General features: G+C 42.4%; 1 long non-coding RNA gene across 10 annotated transcripts in view; it reads right to left on the bottom strand.

Annotated features, from left to right (window-relative positions):
- The window catches only part of LOC148151355 (uncharacterized), a 562,305-nt gene that overhangs the window by 349,385 nt on the left and 192,701 nt on the right, over positions 1-20,219 (bottom strand). For all 10 annotated transcript variants that reach the window (XR_015754637.1, XR_015754634.1, XR_015754636.1 and 7 more), the window contains one exon: positions 1,685-1,840. This is a non-coding gene — a long non-coding RNA (uncharacterized LOC148151355). The remainder of the gene's footprint in view (positions 1-1,684; positions 1,841-20,219) is intronic.

The raw sequence follows: 20,219 nt of genomic DNA, 5'->3' as shown, positions 1-20,219 counted from the left end.
AGTTCTTGGGTGCTGCAGTGTGATGTAGCTCATTGAACTAATGTCTCGACGCAGCTCCTTATGTGGGTGTTGGGATGATTGCACCTAAAGTTAAGTAATTGGTCGGTGTTTGTTGTTTTTCTGTAGATAAACATAATCCTCAGAAACAAACCCAGACAAGCAGGCTCAACGCAACCAAAAACTATAGCCACATTACCTTACATCAAAGCCAGATCAGAAATGACATCCAAACTACTCATGGTAGTCCACAAACCTACCAACACACTTAACAACGACTAATGAACCTAAAGGATCCATTAGATATTACCAGCAAAACTGACATCATTTACAAGATCTGGAAATGTGTTGCTGGAAAAGCGCAGCAGGTCAGGCAGCATCCAGGGAACAGGAGAATCGACGTTTCGGGCATAAGCCCTTCTTCAGGAAACTTATGCCCAAAACGTCGATTCTCCTGTTCCCTGGATGCTGCCTGACCTGCTGCGCTTTTCCAGCAACACATTTCCAGCTCTGATCTCCAGCATCTGCAGACCTCACTTTCTCCTCATCATTTACAAGATACCATTCAAGAATTGTAAAATACACTACATTGGACAAACTAGCAGTAAACTTGCTATCAGGATACATGAACGCCAACTAGCCACCAAAAGACATGACCCACTATCACTAGTTTCCATACATACAGACAAAGGAGGACACCACTGACTGGGACAACACACATCCTCGCACAGGCGAAACAAAGACATGCATGAGAATTCTTAGAGGAATGGCATTCTAACCAGAACTCTATCAGTAAACATATCAATTTAGATTCTATCTGCCTTCCCTTGAAAAAAGGAACCAGAAATGACATCACCCACCTTAAGAAACCAAGACTGATAGAGAGGCAGGACATACACCAGTGCTTCACCGGAGACTCTCACTGATGATGTTACCTAGTATGGTGATGAAACAACAGAAAACAAACTTTCAACTTCAGCGAGTTAACTTACATACTCATTTCTTAAATATTAAGAGGAAGGGACAGTGTTGGCGTCCAATTATGCCCTCATTCAATAATTCACTTGAAATGAAGATTAGATACAGCAAGCAATTAGGAATGCAAATGATTTTCAGATACACGTGAGGATTTGAGTGTGCAGTTTTGGTCCCCTTACCAAAGGAAGGATATACTTACCATTGAATGAGTGTAATGAAGATTCACCAAACTGATTCCTGGCATGTCCTAAGAGGAAGGATTAAGTAGACTGGGTCTATCTTCTCTCAAATTATAAGAACGAGTGGTGATCGCATTGAAGTTTATAAAATTCTTAGAGGCTTCGACAGGGTGGATGCAGGAAGGATGTTTCCCCTGACTTGGGTAGGGAAGGGGGTCGCAAACCAGGAAGCAGGTTCAGAATGAGGGCAAACCATTTAGGATGAGTTGAGGAGGAATTACCTTACTTACTTCAGGACAGAGATCGATAGATTAAAGAGTGCAAGGGATATGAGAACAGTGCGGAAAAATGGCATTAAGATAGAAATCCAGATAATGATCTAATGGAACTTTGAAGCAACGTCAAGGGAGTGAATGGCCTCTGCCTGCTAGTTTCTATTTTCCTGAGCATGGTTCAGGATCAGTTGACAGCTTTGCTTCAGTATCCTAGATCAAGCAACCAATTATCATTGAATAAATGGATATGCTCACCGAGTCATCATAAAGGGTGCAGCTAATGATTTCTTCTTAAAAATCGAATAATGAAATCTGATAATTATGCAGTTGAGTACTCAAGCTGTGAAGTTGCTGTTTCTTGGGTATCTTTCCTGGATCCATTAGCTTCAAACCATTTCCATCTTTGCGCTTCTGAAATAATCCAACACACACAAAGCCAAATTCAAGGTATCTGGGTAGGGAAAAACTGCATCAGAATGAGAGATTATTATTATTTTTAGGCAGCAATTCTCCAATACTAAATGGATACTGGTGCAAGCCAAATTATATTTCCAGACAGCCAGAATCATGCTCTAAAACTCAACCCTTCGGCTAGAATTTTCTCCTGAAAAGCACCCACACCCCTTCCGCTCCCATAAAAACCAAGTACTGTGCAGGAAGGTCCAGCGTTGAAGTACGGACCTGCCACCATATGGGACCCTTCAGTGGTCAATCAACCACCAATTAAGGGCTTATTTTCACCACATGCAAAGTGGCAGACTCCTTAACTAGTTAAATTAAGTGGTCTAACTGCTGGCTTGGACAGAATGGTGCTTGACAACCACACACGCCTCCACTCCACTATTACCATCAACCCTCCAACTACCATCTCTTCTCATAACCAGAAACCCCACCAAACCCCCTTTCCCCACTCAGAAAAGTTACCTACACACCCCACCACTTCTGAGTTTCATTGGTGCTATGTAGTCTTTGCCACTGTACCAGGAAGGAATGTTCTAAAAAGCCCAGAGGGTGGGCACGAGTGTCTGACTAGCACTCGTCACTGTTGGGTGGTTACCCATGCGCCATGCAACCAGGCCCAACACTGAACATGGAACAACCCAGCTATGACACTGCACAGTGGTCACCATATCCCCAGGAAATTAATCCAAGAACTCACCAGCTCGGAAATGTTACAAGAACACTAATTATCAAAGAGAAAAGGGTATTGGCGAAAGGAAAAGGAAGACAGGGAGAAGAGATAAAAAAGAGGAATGTGAGGAGGCAATGGGAACAGCGAGGGAAGAGGGACAAAGGCAGCGGGAAAACAATAAAAAGGAACAAGTGTCATACTGCAGTCCGTTTTCCATATTTAGCCAAAGCCTTGCTTACTGGATAAGACTGCTGTGTGCTGTCAACTCATGAAATCTAGGAATTTCTTTGGGACAGTCTAACTCCATTTCTTAGAAGAATCCAAAAAACCAGTGATGAGAGCAAACTTTGATCCAGTCAATAAATTTGGGTCAGATTTGAAACCGAGCTCCTGAGGTTTCAGTGCTGCATATTATCCTGAGCCCTGAATCGCAAGATGAAAAACCAATTTGCAAATCTGAACCAAGACTCAAAATTTCAAAGACATAAAAGGAAACATGATAAATCTGAATCGATGTCAGAGTTAAGAGGGCAGTCACTCAGTTAGTTAGTTAAACCCTGTTCTCATATTCAGCCTTATTTGGATTCAATTGGTTGGTTAAGGGTAATTTTAGGAACTGGTCAGCTCCATCCACATCACGCAAAAGAATCTGCATGCAAATCAGTTTTGAAAAAAGGACAGTTGTTGACCTTGAACAGTCTACAGGACTGGAGTTTGGATGTTACCTCTCAAACTAAAATTCTGTAACATGAGATTTCCATAACAAAATGAGACAGCACTGCCGCTTTAAACCATAGGAGACAAGAAATTTAACAGTTTTTGTTCGCAAAGATAAAAAAATTCTGGACGGTGGGTTTTGTTAAACAACTCCCATCAGTAATAGTATCTCCTATAACTGTCCTGTAACAAAGTTTCCAGTAACATCTGATAAAAGTCACACGATGCAGCACATGAATATCCTCATGAGATCCAATACTTCAAAAGCAGTTTCTGGTGAGTAATATTCTTTGATGATAAACTCTGAAAGTGCAAAGATGTTTCACAGTCCTTTATAATCTGAATGCTATGCCACAATTCTATCTGTCAACTACTCAGTCAAAAAAATAAAAATTTGCTGATTCTGGTAAATCTTATTGTTGGCCAAAGTGACAGAATCGTGGGTTCGCAGGGTCGAATGACTCTAGAGAGTTTCTTTCTGAAAATGCAGTCAGGTAGATTTACTGTCAGACTCATTCTGCTTCCATCTTTATTCCTTCATGGGATGTGGGTGTTACTGGTTGTGCCAGCTCTTATCGCCCATCCCTAACTGCCCTTTAGAAAGTGGTGGGAAGCTGTTAGGCAGGGAATTCCAGGATTTTCATCCAGCAACAGTGAGGAAATGGTGATACAGTTCCATTTCTGGTATGGGGCTTGGAGGGGAGACTGTAGTGCATTGTGTTCCCATTAGTTCTTGTTCAGAGATTTTATGATGCACCTCAGGAGCAGGCAGGATTTGAACTCGGACCTCCTGGCTCAGAGGTAGGGACACTACCAATGCAGCACAATAGCCCTTCCATGTACTAAACAGACCTGAGACTACTTAGCTTCTGAGATCAGCCACTTTCAGACTAGTATGGCCGTGGGCAAAAGAAGCAGAATACTGATGTTTCAGGCAAAAGCCCTTCATTTGGATGATTCCTGATGAAGGGCTTTTACCCGAAACGTCAATTTGCCTGCTCCTCGGATGCTGCCTGACCTGCTGTGCTTTTCCAGCACCACTCTAGTCTTGACTCTGATCTCCAGCATCTGCAGTCCTCACGTTTGCCTAGAAGCTGAATACTCTCCACTCAAAATGACATCATCTCGGTCCAAAGTGTCAGTGTTTGCTTGCAGGAACTTGCTTTAGATATTCCTTAAATCAACTTGTTCAGAGAAGTTATGACATGCCACTGGATCAGGTGGAACCTGAACTTAGGTCCCCTAATTCAGAGGTAGGGACAATACCACTGCATCAAAAGACCTACCTACAAGTGCTAAACAGATTCTGGGGTTGAAAAACGTGGTGCTAGAAAACCCACAGCAGGCCAGGCAGCATCCGAGGAGCAGGAGAATCGACATTTCGGGCATAAGCCCTTCTTCAGGAATGCCCGAAACATCGATTCTCCTGCTCCTCGGATGCTGCCTGGCCTGCTGTGTTTTCCAGCACCACATTTTTCAACTCTGGTCTCCAGCATCTGCAGTCCTCACTTTTTCCTAAACAGATTCTGCACTGAATAAGGCACATTTTATTAAAAGCACACATTTTAGTCCAATAAGTATGTCATAATCTTAATCTGCCTTTAGGGAGCCAAATCAAACACATGCAGGTTTAGGACTGTTTTATAGTGAAGGTTTAGACCATGTTTTTATGGAACAGTATCAGTGGGTTCATCCCACTCACTTCCCCCAGAGGTGTATAGTGGGCTGGCTGACACAATGGCAATTTGCAAGATGGCTCATGAACCAGGTGAGAGGGTGGACAGATCCACAGGACATGGCACAAGAGGACCTGGTGAAGAGCATGAAGTATGTTTACAACCAGGAGACTGGCACCTCTTCTTATCCCATTCTTCCTGCAGACTACTGGAAGAGGTCAGTGACCAACAACTCCCATGTTTCTGAAGACCCTTATTAGGCTTCCAATAAAGTAGAGGCGCACATAGTCTCTTTAGATGATATTCTCACAGAAATTCCAGAACATACATTGGTGAAGTCCTGATATGTCCCAGAAAGTCACCCAATGTGTTTCTAAAGTCCTCCTCAAACTTAAAGCAGGAATAAAAAGTGATATGCCCTTAAGTAGCTCACAAAACTCTTTGCAATGACGTCCTCATTCCTGGTCAGCTGGTGGTTGTTAAACAAATTGTTATCTGCCAAAATGACATGCAGTCTTTTTAATGAATACTTGTAAGCAATATACATGTCAATCAACCCTTTAAACACCCCTGTGGAAAACTGACAGCAAAAGCATTGAAGCCAGCACAACCAAGACGATGTCTTGTGCTCAACACTTGCGAATCCAGTTCAGCAGCTTAAGATCCCTCCTCAGCCATTTCCTTACCGATTAACTATTAGACCAAAATCACCTCACCCCACTGGAATTTTCAGCTTTGGGAAGGAGCAACTAAAGGCAAAATTGAACATGAATGATGCTTCCTTCCAAATATTAATTCCCTCTAATTCATTTTGTATTTGTTTTATTGTTATGTTATTTATGAAGAATTAGAGACTACATGTTATAGGAATTTATCTCCTGGGGTACCAGATATTACTGTTTCACAGAGGTCAATGTGCTATGCAGTGGTATAGCACTAATAGTCTACCAGCCACATGGAGAGCTGTAAATAATGCACTCCATGGAGCTCCAGCATTTTTGTGTCTATAATGTGCTTATTTCAAACTAGAACCAAGGGGCATTTAGCTCATTTGGCTGGATAGCTGATTTGTGTTGAAGAGTGATGCCATAGAGTGGGTTAAATTCTCCCACTGGCTGAGGTTACCCATGAAAGTCCCACCTTCTCAACCTTTCCCTTTGCCTGAGGCATGGTGACCCTCGGTTAAACTCACCACCAGTCGTCTCTCTCTCTAATCAGAAAGCTCTAAGGTCCAGTAGGACAATGGTGACTTCACCTTTTAAGGGGAAACCAGAAAACAAAATAGCATTGTGGGTCACTGTTAACTTTAAAAATGGTGTACAGACTGTTGTTAAGAGAATGATGTTGGCAGGCACGCAGGAAGGTGTTGCTGAGGATAATGCTATGAGCAGTACTCCAAAGTTTGGAATACACAAATACCAGAGTACAAGAGCAAGGAAGTCATGTTGAACTGATAAAGGACTGTAGGTTAGCCTCAACTAGAATTAGTTCTCGTTCTGGGTGCTACACTTTACAAAGGATGTGAAAGCATTGGAAAGAGGTTTTACATTAATGATTCCAAGGATGAGGAATTTCAGTTATAAAAGTGCTGAAGAAGCTTGGACTGTTAGTCTTGAAGATAAAACTGAGAGGGGATTTGACTAAAGTATTCAAAGTCATGAGGGGCTTGGATGGGATGAATCAGGAGAAAACAGTCCCACTTGTGAAAGAATTGAGGGTAGAGATTTAAATTAATTCATAAAAGCAGCACATTAGTCATCTGAGGAATATCTTTTTCCCAGAGCCAGCAGTTTAAGTCTGGAATACACTGCTGAAAATGTGGAAGAGGTATGTTTAATCAGGACATTCAAAAAGGGAATTGGGGGTTATTTGGAAAGGATCAACATGCAAGATTATGGGAAAATGGTCATTGGAAGAGCCAGTGCAGAGCTATGAGCTAAATAGTCCCCTCTGTAAAAGTTCTGTGGCAAATCAGTTTATTACAATATATCAATGATCTAAATCTTGTTGTGCAGGCAACCATTTCAAAGTTTATTGATGGTTTAAACTCAGACACTGGAAACTGCGTAGGACTTCAAAAGGACACAAAGGATATTGATAAGTTGTTAAAATGGACAGAGGTTTGGCAGATAAAATCCAATGCAGAGAAATGTACAATGACACATCTTGTTAGAAACAAGATGGAGAGGCATTTAAACTAAACACAACTGTGCTAATGAGGTTCAGGAGCAGAGGGACCTGGGTGTGTAATGCGTCAGTCATTAAAAGTGACAGAACATATGGAGACAGTAGTCAACATAGCATACATAATTCTAGGCTTTAACAATAGGAGCATAGAGTACAAGAGCAAGGAAGTTATGCTGAATCTGTATAAGTTACTGGTTAGACCTCAGTTGGAGTTTTGTATTTAGTTGTGGCCATTAGACTTCAGGAAGACTAAATTGGAGAGTCAGGTAAATGTTTATGACAATGGTTTCTGGAGTTAGAATCTTCACTAGTGAGGACAGATTGGAGAAGCTGAGACTGTTTCTTTTAGAGGCGAAGGCTGAGAGGAATCTCAATAACGATGAGTCTGGGAAGACAGAATCCCAGTTGTAAAAGGTTCAAGAGCGAGGGGGCACGGATTTAAAGGGTTCTGCAAAAGAAGCAAATCCAATGTGAGTTAAAAAAAACTTTCGGCATGGAGGTGTGATGGAGGTAGGTTCAATGGAGCGATGCAAAAGGGCATTAGATGGAAATTTGAAGAGAAGTAATGTGCAGGGTGTTTGTGACTAGACAGGAGAATGGTACAGGTTGTTCTGCTTTAACAGCGGGAATTGGCTAGAACGTGATTGACGAATTGTGAACGTTGTTTGGATAATGTGAACTTTCCACTGAATGGGTACAGTGACTTTCTATTAGCGACCTCCTACAGCATGATTTTCTATAGAGGAATACAACTGTTGTGTTATAGCAAAATGAGGTACAGTGCACAATACTGCACATTTGGAGAGCCAGTTGAGACATGATGGGCTGAACAGCATCTTTCTGCACTGTAACAATTGTGATGCAAAGTTCATAATTTTTAATCCAAGTGTAGGTGAAACAAATACCAATACGTCCCAAAAATTACCTCAAAAGTCAATCTTCCCTCCTGGATTCCATTCTTTTTTCACCAGTTCCCAGATATAAACTTCCCCTTTAATATTCACTTAATTTACTGTCACTCTCTCTGCCCTGCAGCATTCAGCTTACAAGAGCCAACCTCTGTCCAAATTCACACAACCAACTTCCCGCTGCCTGACTGGACTGAGCTACTTACTTCATTCCACTTAGATGCTTTGAGTAAAGAATAATTCAATAAGTTGAAAAATAAATTCCCTTCAACATTTTAAAAAATCAATTCAAATGGTAAGCCTCTTTAGCTGTTCCCAGGCCTTTTCAAATCAACTGGTCAGAAATGTTATTACACCCCTCTAGAACAGGTGGAACTTGAACCAGGGGTTACATTTGAATTGATAATGTACGGGCTACAATATAAAGAAAATGCTTCTTTTGCTCATGATAGTTTAGTGACCAGAGCTTTAAACCTAGTGGTATCGAATTCAAATGCATCCGTGGTAAATGTAATATTGAAGTTAGTAAACTGAGTTATTTATGGAGCAGGATGTTACTGTGTCCATGGTGGGGGATGATATTCTTTCTTCTTCCACACCAACGGTACCTTTACAAAAATCCGTTTGTATACAGGCTTTCCGATACTATTGGTGGCACACATCAATAAATATTCTTAATATTGGTATGTATTTTGCACATTGATAGAAAAGGTAAGAGGGAAAACTTCTTATTTATCATTCAGTAACGTTTAGTAAACAATGCAGTCTGTCAAAAGAGGTGGTTGAGAGGTTGAGAGAGTTGGGGAGATATATATCAAAGATATACATTGAATCTGACACGGAGGATGGAGTCCTGGATTCAAGAAGGCAGCTCCCCCCACTTTTTCAAGTATAGGATTTGGGACGTCATGCTGCAGCTGCACAGGACATTGGTGAGGCCAATTTTAGAATACCGTGTTCAATTCTGGTCTCCTTGCTATAGCAAAGATGCTGTGAAACCTGAAAGGGTTCAGAAAAGATTTACAAGGATTATGCCAGAACTGGAGGGTTTGAGCTGTAGGGAGAGGTTGAATAGATTGGGGCTATTTATTGGGACTGTCAGAGGCTGAGGGGTGACCGTACAGATCTTTATAAAATCATGCGGGACATGGGTAGGGTGAATAGCCAAAGTTGTTTTCCCTGGGTAGGGGAGTCCTAAACTAGGCAGAGGTTTAAGGTGAGAGGGGAAAGATTCACAAGGGACCTAAGGGGCAACTTTTTCCACACAGAGGGTGGTAGTGTATGGAATAAGCTGCCAGAGGGAGTGGTGGAGGCTGGTATAATTACAACATTTAAAAGGCATCTGGATGGGTGTATGAATAGGAAGGATTTAGTGGGAGATGGGCCAAATGCTGGAAAATAGGACAAGATCAGTTTAGGATATCTGGTCGGCACAGATGGATTGGACCGAAGAGCCTGTTTCCATGCTGTACAGTTCTATGACTCTATAATCAGTGAGGGGCACAAAACGCTGGCTGAGTCTGTGGTATCTGCATCCCACAACTGAAATAAAATATATGTTAAATATCATGTTCTGCATACTATTTCATTCATGCTCAGCACCAACCCAGGTCCATATTCCCAGAGCAGGAGCTGTGCAATGAACCTGTGGAGCTCTTCAAAGACAACCAGTCCCCTGATGATGCACCAACACATGACTCCAAAGCAGTAAGTCCAGCTTCTCCATTAGGAAGCATGGCACACAGGGGTGGAGCATGTCACAGGTCTGCAGGACTGAAGGCAGAGATAGCAGCCTTGATTGGAGGACACCGGACACTGGAAGCTCTGCTCGAGGCTGGGCCAAGGTGCTGAACATCAGGGGTCAGATATTAAGCTGGTGTATGGACAGCAGGCAATGGCTGGCCACTTGCTGTTGAGGAAATGAACCCTTGGCTTATGAGCCCTCTGCTGAGGATATTGCTTTCTCCAAAGTACATCCATGTGTCCATCCCCTTTATTCAGGCTGCTGCTGCTGCTGAGCTGGAGGAAGCTGCACCAGCCCCCAGAGAGGTCAGACGTACCTCCGAATACATAGGGCCCATGGCATCACGAGGTCTCACAGGCAGTAAAATAAGGTTTGATGACCCTCAGAGGTCTCCATTTGTAATGAGTTGCATTACAAGTTTCTGATTCGACACAAATCAGCCATTCCAGGCTGAAGCAACTGCTCCAGTTGGGATAAGCATCTCCACTGTTGCTGACCACAGGTTTGTTAGTTTCACCCTTTACACTGCTCCTGTCAGGTCACTCGACAACTATGTGGTGTTTCAGACTGACCCTCCCCAACCCAGCAGGTTGCATAAACAAATACCACTGATGACACAAAGCTGGCTCGAGGATATAGAGATACTCCAGTGTGATTTGGACAGGTTAAGTGAGTGGGTTAACACATGGCAGTTGAAGCATAGTGTAGATACAGGTGAGGCTATTCACTTTCATAGCTGAAACCAGAAGACCGATTATTATCTGAATGGCAATAGATTGGGAAAGGTGGAGATACAATGAGACCTGGTGTCCTTGTACACCAGTCACTGGAAGCAACCATGCAGATTGAGCAGGCAACGAAGAAGTCAAATGGTATGTTGGTCTTCATTGCAAGAGAGTTTGAATACAACAGTAGAGATGTCTAACTGCAATTGTACAGGGCCTTGGCGAGACCATACCTGGCGTATCGTATGCAGTTTTGATCTCCTTATCTGGGGCAGGATGTTCTAGCTATGGAGGAATACAACTAAAATTTACCAGACCAATTCCTGAGATGGCAAAACTGCTGTACAAAGAGAGACTGGATCAGTTTGGACTATATTCATTGGAGTTTCAAAGAATAAGTTCAGAGATGGGGACAAACGTACAGCTGCACACTGCTGGCAAGGAGGGATTCAGTGTTCAAAAGGCTTTTGAATACCTTTTAAACTACCACAATGGCTTCTGTCCAGTCTGGATCCCCTGGACAGAACTTTGATCTTGCCCTTGTCAATCTACCTACTGTAGATGTGTCCATCCAGGACAGTACTGGTAACAGTGACCAACACACATTCATCTATGGATAGGAAGTCCCACTTAAGACATCATCTGTATGAGGCAATACCACTGTGTTAAATGAGACAGACTTGTATCAGATCTAGCCACTCAAAACTGGGCAGATATGAGGTCCTATGAGTCTCAAAAGCAACAGAATTGTACTCAACCACAATCTGTAACTTCAAGGCGCAGTATTTCCCCATCGACTTGCAGTCTAAGGAAAGTTGGAAATGAGCAGGACTCAACCAGACTACTTGTCTGAGATTTTCCCACTAGGCACACTCTAAAAACTCTCTCCATCGGGCCATATCTTTGAATGATATTGTAAAGAGTAAGTGAATGAGGAAAAGAAGGGACACACATATGGACCATTTGGATACAACATTGTAATGGTGGGTTGGAAGGAAAAGTCATTACTGGAGATGCTCTGGCTGTGATTGGAAAGGCAGAGTGAAATTGATCATGGAATCCCAAATAGACAAATAGGCATTTTGAGGTGACTGTCAAAGGCTAAGGAGAGGTCAAGCAGACTTAGAATGGCAGCTTTTCTCCTTCTCACTTAATTTCATTTGCTATTAGCCTTACTTTTCTTCACCTGCTTTCGCTTCTCAATTTCTCCTGTTCTTTTTCCACCTTAATTCTTTGTCTACAAGCCCCTTGCCTGACATCTGCCATATGACTAACTGTATGTCTGCAAAGATTCTCAAGACATTTGAAATTGGGTAGGAAATTGTAACGATTCAGAACTGGATATACATGTTGGATTCAGCTTTCCTGCTCATATCTGGAGGAGGATGGGGGATTCCCGTTGAATGTGAGATTCCCCTGAGATACATAAACAGGAGAGTAAGCATAAAAAGGCAGCAATTATGACTCATGACAAAGTGCTGGTTAGATCACACAGCTTAAACATGTATAATAGAGAATATAATTAGATACAATAGCTAATTTCCTTGATTTGTGACTAATTCAATATTTTACCAATCATTTAAGGTAATCTGTAGCTAGAAAACTGGCATCTACCTAGTTACACGTAAAATTGTCCAGTTAAGTCGTGTATATAATAGGCAAGTCAAATCAAACCTCACCAGTTTACTCCAGATCAAAGTGATCGAAGACGTTGGCAACACTTATCAAGCAGCACCTACTCAGCAATAACCTGATACTTAATGGGGGTTCCATCATAGCCAGTCAGCTCCTTCCTCATTATAGCAATTCTCCAAACATTGTCTACAAAGCTGAACTCCAGGGATAAGATGACAGTGACTACCCTTCATATCCAGGTAGAATTTGACCAAGTGTAGTATCAAGAGGCACTAGCAAAACTCAGTCAATGGGAATTCAGAGAAAATTCTCCCAAAGGCTGGACTCAGACCAGCACACAGCAAGATGGTTACAGTTATCACAGGCCAATAATGATGCTCAAGACATCACTGCCAGAGTTCCTCATAGTGGTGTCCAAGGGTAAACCATAATCAATAGCCAGTTATTATAAAGTCAGAAGTATGGAGGTTCATTGAGGATTATAGCAACACTGCAACTCAACAGGTACAGAAGTAGTCAATGCTCATCTACAGGAATGGGCGGCACGGTGGCACAGTGGTTAGCACTGCTGCCTCACAGCGCCAGAGACCCGGGTTCAGTTCCCGCCTCAGGCGACTGACTGTGTGGAGTTTGCACATTCTCCCCGTGTCTGCGTGGGTTTCCTCCGGGTGCTCCGGTTTCCTCCCACAGTTCCAAAGATGTGCAGGTCAGGTGAATTGGCCATGCTAAATTGTCCGTAGTGTTAGGTAAGGGGTAAATGTAGGGGTATGGGTGGTTTGCGCTTCGGCGGGTCGGTGTGGACTTGTTGGGCCGAAGGGCCTGTTTCCACACTGTAAAGTAATCTAATCTAATCTAAAAAACCTGGACAATGTCCAGGCTTGGGTTGATATATGGCAAATGACTTTCACACCACACAAGTCCATTTTGAACAAGAAAATCTAACCACTATCTCTTGACATTTAATGGCATTACCATCACTAAGTTAGAGACAAAAAAAAAACTGTAGCTGTTGGAATCCAAGGTAGACAAGCAGGAGGTCCTAAAGAAGGGTTACACCTGAACCGCTGACTTCTCCACCTCCTGATGCTGTCTAGATTACCATCACTAAAGCATCCAGTATTGATATCCTGTGAGTCACTGTTGACCAGAAACTGAACTAAACTAGCCACACAGATATAGCAGGTTAAAAGTGCAGGCCAGTTGCTGGGAATTCAGCTACAAATAACTTATCTTCCAACTCCCCAAAGCCCACCATTTACAATGTACAAATCAGGGGTGTAGTGGACTATTCTCTATTTACCTGGATGATTGTGGTTCTAACAGCTCTGAACCTTATTACATCCTTGGTCCAAACATGGATATAAGAGCTGAATTCCAGGGTGGGGCTGCTTTTGATTCATTGTGATATCACGGAGGCCCAGCAAATCTGGGGTCAACAGGAATTAAGGGGAAAGCTCTCTGCTGGTTGGAGAAACACCTGGCACATTGGAAGATTATTGTTGGGGGTCAGTAATCTCAGCTCCAGGAAATGTCTGCAGGGGTTCCTCTGGGTAGTGTCCTAGGCCCAACCAACTTCACCTGCTTTATCAATGACCTTCTCTCCATCATAAGGTCCAAAGCGAGGTACCTCACTGATGAATGCACAAGTCACAACTCCTCAGAAACTGAAGAAATCCCAAATGCTGCAAGACCTGGACAATATCCAGGTTTGGGTTGAAAAGTGGCAAGCCAAATCTTCATCACACAAGTGCCAGGTAATGACCATCTCCAACAAGAGAGAATCTAATCACTGCCCTTGAATTCAATGGTATCAGCATCACTGAATCTGCCCCACCAATTACATCCTGGGGGTTACCATTGACCAGAAACTCACCTGGACCTGTCTTCTAAATACTGTGACTACAAGAGCAAGTCAGAGGTTAAGAAAACTGCAGTAAGCAACTCACCTCCTGATTCCTCAAAGCATATCACAAGGCAGAAGTCAGGAGTGTGATGGAATACTCCTCACATGCCTGATGACTGCAGCTCCAGCAATGCTCAAGAAACTTGACACCACTTGCACAAAGCAGCTCACTTAAATGTCACCACAAATATCAGCTGCCACCATTACCGGCACTCTGCAGGAGCAGCATGTACCATCTACAAGACGCACTGCAGAAATTCACTAAGGCTTCTCAGATAGCATCAACTGTACGTGGAACCAGTCTTTTACTGTGGCTCCATGACACCACACTGAATCAAAAGCAGCCCCACCCTGGAAATCAGCTCTTATGTCCATACTTGGACCAAGGTTCAGAGCTGTTGGAAATACAATTCTGCATCTCTCTTCCTTATAGTACAGTAGACACATTTACTCTACAATGATTTCAGTGGGTCAAGGAGGCACTTTCTCAAGGGCAGTTAGTGATGCGCAATAAACGCTGGCTTGGCATTGACACCCACATACGGTGAAAGAAGAAATAAAAACTATGCACATCATTCCGCACTTCCTCTCTGATAGGACTCAAAAAAGTTTAATTGATGAGATTTTTGTACCCTTTTTCCCAAATTTCTCATTTTCCTAAAATCAAACTCTCTATCTGGCTTCCTTATTTGTCGATTTCTTTCGTGAACATGGTGGTTGAGCAGACAAGACCCACAACCAGCCCTACGGAGAGCAAATGTTCATGTTTTCTCAAAGCACAGAAAAGGTCCAGTGAATCTTTGTCAGGATGCCAAGTGTCAAATCAACAACCTTCTTCTTGGTCCACTGCACACATTCAACCCTGACTTAGCAGAACCCAGCTGACTGCATATTTGAACTGCTACACCCAAGAATATCCTAATACAGACAGGAAGACCAGCGGCTGAAGATAAACTGCAAGCATTCAATGGAAGCTGTTTATTCAACCTATAATGCAGAGTTATGCATCAGTAGCTTTTGTTGGCCTGCTCTACAAGCAGAGCTGCATTTCTTTTTGAAAATTAGACGTTTAAAAAAAATGAAGAAATACTCATGTTGTTCAATGTCTCATTGGATAAATACATCAATCTGTATTGGTAGGGAGTCGAAGAAAGAATGCAGAATTCAACTGCAGCCAATCCTAAACTAGCTGTTCCAAGTCAGACATGCAATGCACTTGTATACAAGGACTGGCTAGAGGGCGGAAAGGTTAATGGCTTTCGTGCTCGAGTGCATAGTGTTAGCTGGTCTGGAGTGCATTTTTAAATATATTTGTTCCCAGGATGTAGGCATCATTGGCTCGGCCAACATTTATTACTCATCTCTAAATAACTCAGAGGACAATTAAGAGTCAACCACATTGCTGTGGATTCAGAGTCACATTTGGCCAGACTTGGTACGGAGGATGATTTCCTTCCCTAAAGGGGATTCACCAATCAACAGTGATTACATGTTTGTTTATTTTTAAGTTTTTTTATTATTAAGTTTTTTTATTATTGCATTCCAATTTCACCCCATTGATTTGAACCCTGGTACCCAAATCTATGACCTCGACCAGTGACATTGCCACTGCACCACCAACCTCTCCCTTAGTGAGAACTAATGTTAGTGATGGGCAATAAATGCAGGCTTGGCATTGACATCCACACATGGTGAAAGAAGAAAAAAAAAACTATACACATCATTCCGCACTACCTCTCTGATAGGACTCAAAAAGTTTAATTGATGAGATTTTTGTACCCTTTTTCCCAAATCTCTCATTTTCCTAAAATCAAACTCTATCTGGCTTCCTTACTTGTCGATTTCTTTTGTGAACACGGTGGTTGAGCAGACAAGACCCACAGGCAGCCATACTAAGAGCAAATGTTCATGTTTTCCTGAATAAGAACCCATCCACAGTCATTGGGTCAGATCAGGACGAGCAGAAAGTTCAAGGAACGTCATCAGAGCATCAGTGACAAATCAGCAATTGAAATTTTGAGACACGGGAACAGCAATTAATACACAAAAGAATGTGAGCCAGACGTATTGGCAGACTGTTATGAAACTTGAAAGGGTTCAGAAAAGATCTACAAGGGTGTTGCCAGGGTTGGAGGATGTGAGCTATAGGGTGAGTTTGAATAGGCTTAGGCTGTTTTCCCTGGAGTTTCGGAGGCTGAGGGGTGACCTTATAGAGGTTTATAAAATCATGAAGGGCATGGATAGGGCAAATAGACAAAGACTTTTCCTTGGGGTGAGGGAGTCCAGAACTAGAGGGCATAGGTTTAAGAGGAGAAAGATATAAAAGAGACCAAAGGGGCAACATTTTCACGCAAAGGATGGTACGTGGTTGGAATGAGCTGCCAGAGGAAGTGGTGGAGGCTGGTACAATTGCAACATTTAAAAGGCATCTGGATGGGTACATGAATAAGAAGTGTTTGGAGGGATATGGGCTGGGTGCTGGCAAGTTGGACTAGATTGGGTTGGGATGTCTGGTGGGCATGGTTGAGTTGGACCGAAGGGTCTGTTTCTGTTTCTGTGCTGTACATCTCTGACTTTAATGCCAGAATTACAAATCAGTATCTATTTAGAAATCAGTTGGGGGTGAGAAGTCATGATTGTGTTGGAAACGGTCAATAATTGTGATTTTCCCCAATTAATGGCCAGAGGGAGGAAGAGTCCTCCATCGAATTAAAGGATTGGGTGAGCGCTTTTGACCTGCTTTTGTAGCCACAGTATTTATATACTGGTCTAAATCAGTTTCTGATCAATGGTAACCCCAGGATGTTGATAGTGGGGATTCAGTTCAAGGTAATAGCATTAAACAATGAGACGATGGTTAAATTCTTTCTTGGAAATGGACAACGCTCACCACTTCTGTGGCACAAATGTTTCTTGTCACTTATCAGCCCAACATCAAATGCTGTTCAAGTCTTAACTGAATTTGGACACATTCTGGTTTAGTGGTGCTGGAAGAGCACAGCAGTTCAGGTAGCATCGAAGGAGCAGCGAAATCGACGTTTCGGGCAAAAGCCCTTCATCATGAAGGGCTTTTGCCCGAAACGTCGATTTCGCTGCTCCTTGGATGCTGCCTGAACTGCTGTGCTCTTCCAGCACCACTAATCCAGAATCTGGTTTCCAGCATCTGCAGTCATTGTTTTTACCTCGTTGAATTTGGACACAGACTGCTTCAGTATCTGAGGAGTAGTAAACTGTGCTGAACATTGTGCAATCATTGGTGAACATCCCAATTTTGACTTTATAATGCAGGGACAATAAATGCTGAAGCGGCTGAAGATCGTTGGATATTTGGATCAAGGCAATAAATGAATTTGGGAACTGGGTGAACCTACCAGAAGGTAAACAGAGCAGTGAGCTAACTTTTGTTCAGTAAATGCCATTTAATAATACTGTTCATGAAAATCTCCTTTACATTGCTGTCTACCAACAGTCATAACTGAATTGGATTTGTCTCAATTGTTGTGGATAGGATATACCTCAGCAATTTTCCAAGTTTCAGGATGGATGCCAGTTTTTCTAAGCTTTATTGGAATAGACAGACATGGGGAATGACCAGCACAAGTCTACTGTACTGCTACTGAGATGTTCTTGTATCCAGAACACAAAGTGGTTTCTTAACAGTACATGGAGCAAATTGAATTGACTAAAGACCTAAGAGGTTAGAAAGTAGAGGAGACCATAAGCATTTCTGCCTGAAGATAGCTCTATCTGCTCCAGTCTTGTCTTTTGCGCTGATGTGCTGGGCTCCCCTCGAGGATGGGGATATTATACAGCCTCCTCCTCCTCCTATGAGTTTTTAAATTGTTCACCACTGGATGTGGCAGGACTGAAGAGTTTAGATTTGATTTGTCTGTTGTAACTTTGGTTAGCTCTGCCTGCCACTTGCTGCTTATGCTGTTCAGGATAAACGCTGTCCTGTGTTGGAGCTTCAGCAGGTCGATACCTCATTTCTAGATATTTGGTACTGCTCCTGGCATACCTTCCTGCACTTTTCACTGAACCAGGCCTGATCCTCCAGCTAATAACAATGACACAGTAGGATATGTCAGGCCACGAGGTTACAGATTGTAGTTGAATGCAATTGTTCTACTAATGATGATGCACAGTGCCTCATGGCTCCACTGAGTTGAGTTGCTGAATCTGTTAAAAATCTCTTATTTATACTAACATTGACAATAGACAATAGACAATAGGTGCGGGAATAGGCCATTCAGCCCTTCGAGCCTGCACCGCCATTCAATATAATCATGGCTGATCATTCCTAATCAGTATCCTGTTCCTGCCTTATCTCCATAACCCTTGATTCCACTATCTTTGAGAGCTCTATCCAACTCTTTCTTAAATGAATCCAGAGACTAGGCCTCCACTGCCCTCTGGGGCAGAGCATTCCACACAGCCACCACTCTCTGGGTGAAGAAGTTTCTCCTGAGCTCTGTCCTAAATGGTCTACCCCGTATTTTTAAGCTGTGTCCTCTGGTTCGGCACTCACCCATCAGTGGAAATATGTTTCCTACTGCCAGAGTGTCCAATCCTTTCATAATCTTATACGTCTCAATCAGATCCCCTCTCAGTCTTCTAAACTCAAGGGTATACAAGCCCAGTCGCTTCAGTCTTTCAGTGTAAGGTAATCCTGCCATTCCAGGAATTGACCTCGTGAACCTACGCTGCATTCCCTCAATAGCCAGAATGTCTTTTCTCAAATTTGGAGACCAGAACTGCGCACAGTACTCCAGGTGTGGTCTCACCAGGGCCCTGTACAGCTGCAGAAGAATCTCTTTGCTTCTATACTCAATTCCTCTTGTTATGAAGGCCAGCATGCTCTTCGCCTTCTTCACTACCTGCTGTACCTGCATGCTTGCCTTCATTGACTGGTGTACAAGAACACCCAGATCTCTCTGTACTGCCCCTTTACATAAATTGATTCCATTGAGGTAGTAGTCTGCCTTCCTGTTCTTGCCACCAAAGTGGATAACCATACATTTATCCACATTAAACTGCATCTGCCATGCATCTGCCCACTCACTTAACTTATCCAGGTCACCCTGTAATCTCCTAACATCCTCATCACATTTCACCCTGCCACCCAGCTTTGTATCACCAGCAAATTTGCTAATGTTATTGCTGATACCATCTTCTATATCATTGGGTATACAATAAATCAAGAAACAAGAGATGCATGTAATCTGGATAATAAATGATAATGGGTGACTCTAATTTACATAGAGTGAGTTAACCATGTCAGCACAAACACTGTGGACGATGGAGTGTACACGATATGTGCTTCTGAAACAGTATGTTGAAGAGCCAACTCGGGATCAGGCCATTTTAGATTCAGTTTTCCAAAGGAGAAACAATTAATTAGTAACTTTGCTGTGAAGGAGTCTTTTGGAAATAGTGACCATAAAATGATCAAGTCATTCTGAAACTGGAATCTTAAATCTGGGTAAAGGATGCAATGACAGTAGGACAGCAAGTTGGTTATGGTGAATTGGGAAACACAGCTAAAGATTTGATAGTGGATAGGCAATAGCTAGTATAAAAATAAACACAAGATCCACAACAGATTGCATTCCTCTTAAGCATAAACACTTAAAAAGGAAAGGAGGATCGACTGTGGTTAATGACTGCATTAAAATAAAAGAGGTGGCTTATATGTAAGAATGTCACAAATAGTGGCAAGCCTGAGGACTGGGAGCAATTTAAGATGTTGCAAAGTAAACTGATAAGACAAGAAAAAAAAGAGAACATGAATGCAAGCCAACGGGAACATGAAGGTGAATTATAAAACCTTTTATTCAAATAGGAAAGTTAATTAATTGGCAAGGACAAATGTAGGAGCAGGAGAATTTACTGTAGAGAGCAGGAAAATGCAAATAAGCTGAACATTACATCTATCTTTGTGGAAATAGACATAGAAAATTGCCTGGAAATACTCAGCATTTGTGAAACTGAGGAATGAAAAGAAATTAACGTTAAAGAGATGGAACTTGAAATATTAGCTGGAAAGAAGGTAGATATATCTCCTGTAACAAATCAGCTTGATCCCAAAGTGCTGAAGGAAGTACCTGTAGAGTTGGTGGACACATTGGTGGTTCTCCTTTGTAATTCTGCAGATATCGGGAAA

The sequence above is a fragment of the Chiloscyllium plagiosum genome, unplaced genomic scaffold (assembly GCF_037043375.1).
Source record: "Chiloscyllium plagiosum isolate Xiang-an unplaced genomic scaffold, Cpla_swu_hap1 HiC_scaffold_3, whole genome shotgun sequence".
NCBI lineage: Eukaryota > Metazoa > Chordata > Chondrichthyes > Orectolobiformes > Hemiscylliidae > Chiloscyllium > Chiloscyllium plagiosum.
The sequence above is the reverse complement of the archived record's forward strand: the minus strand, read 5'-3'. Positions and strand labels throughout refer to the sequence as shown.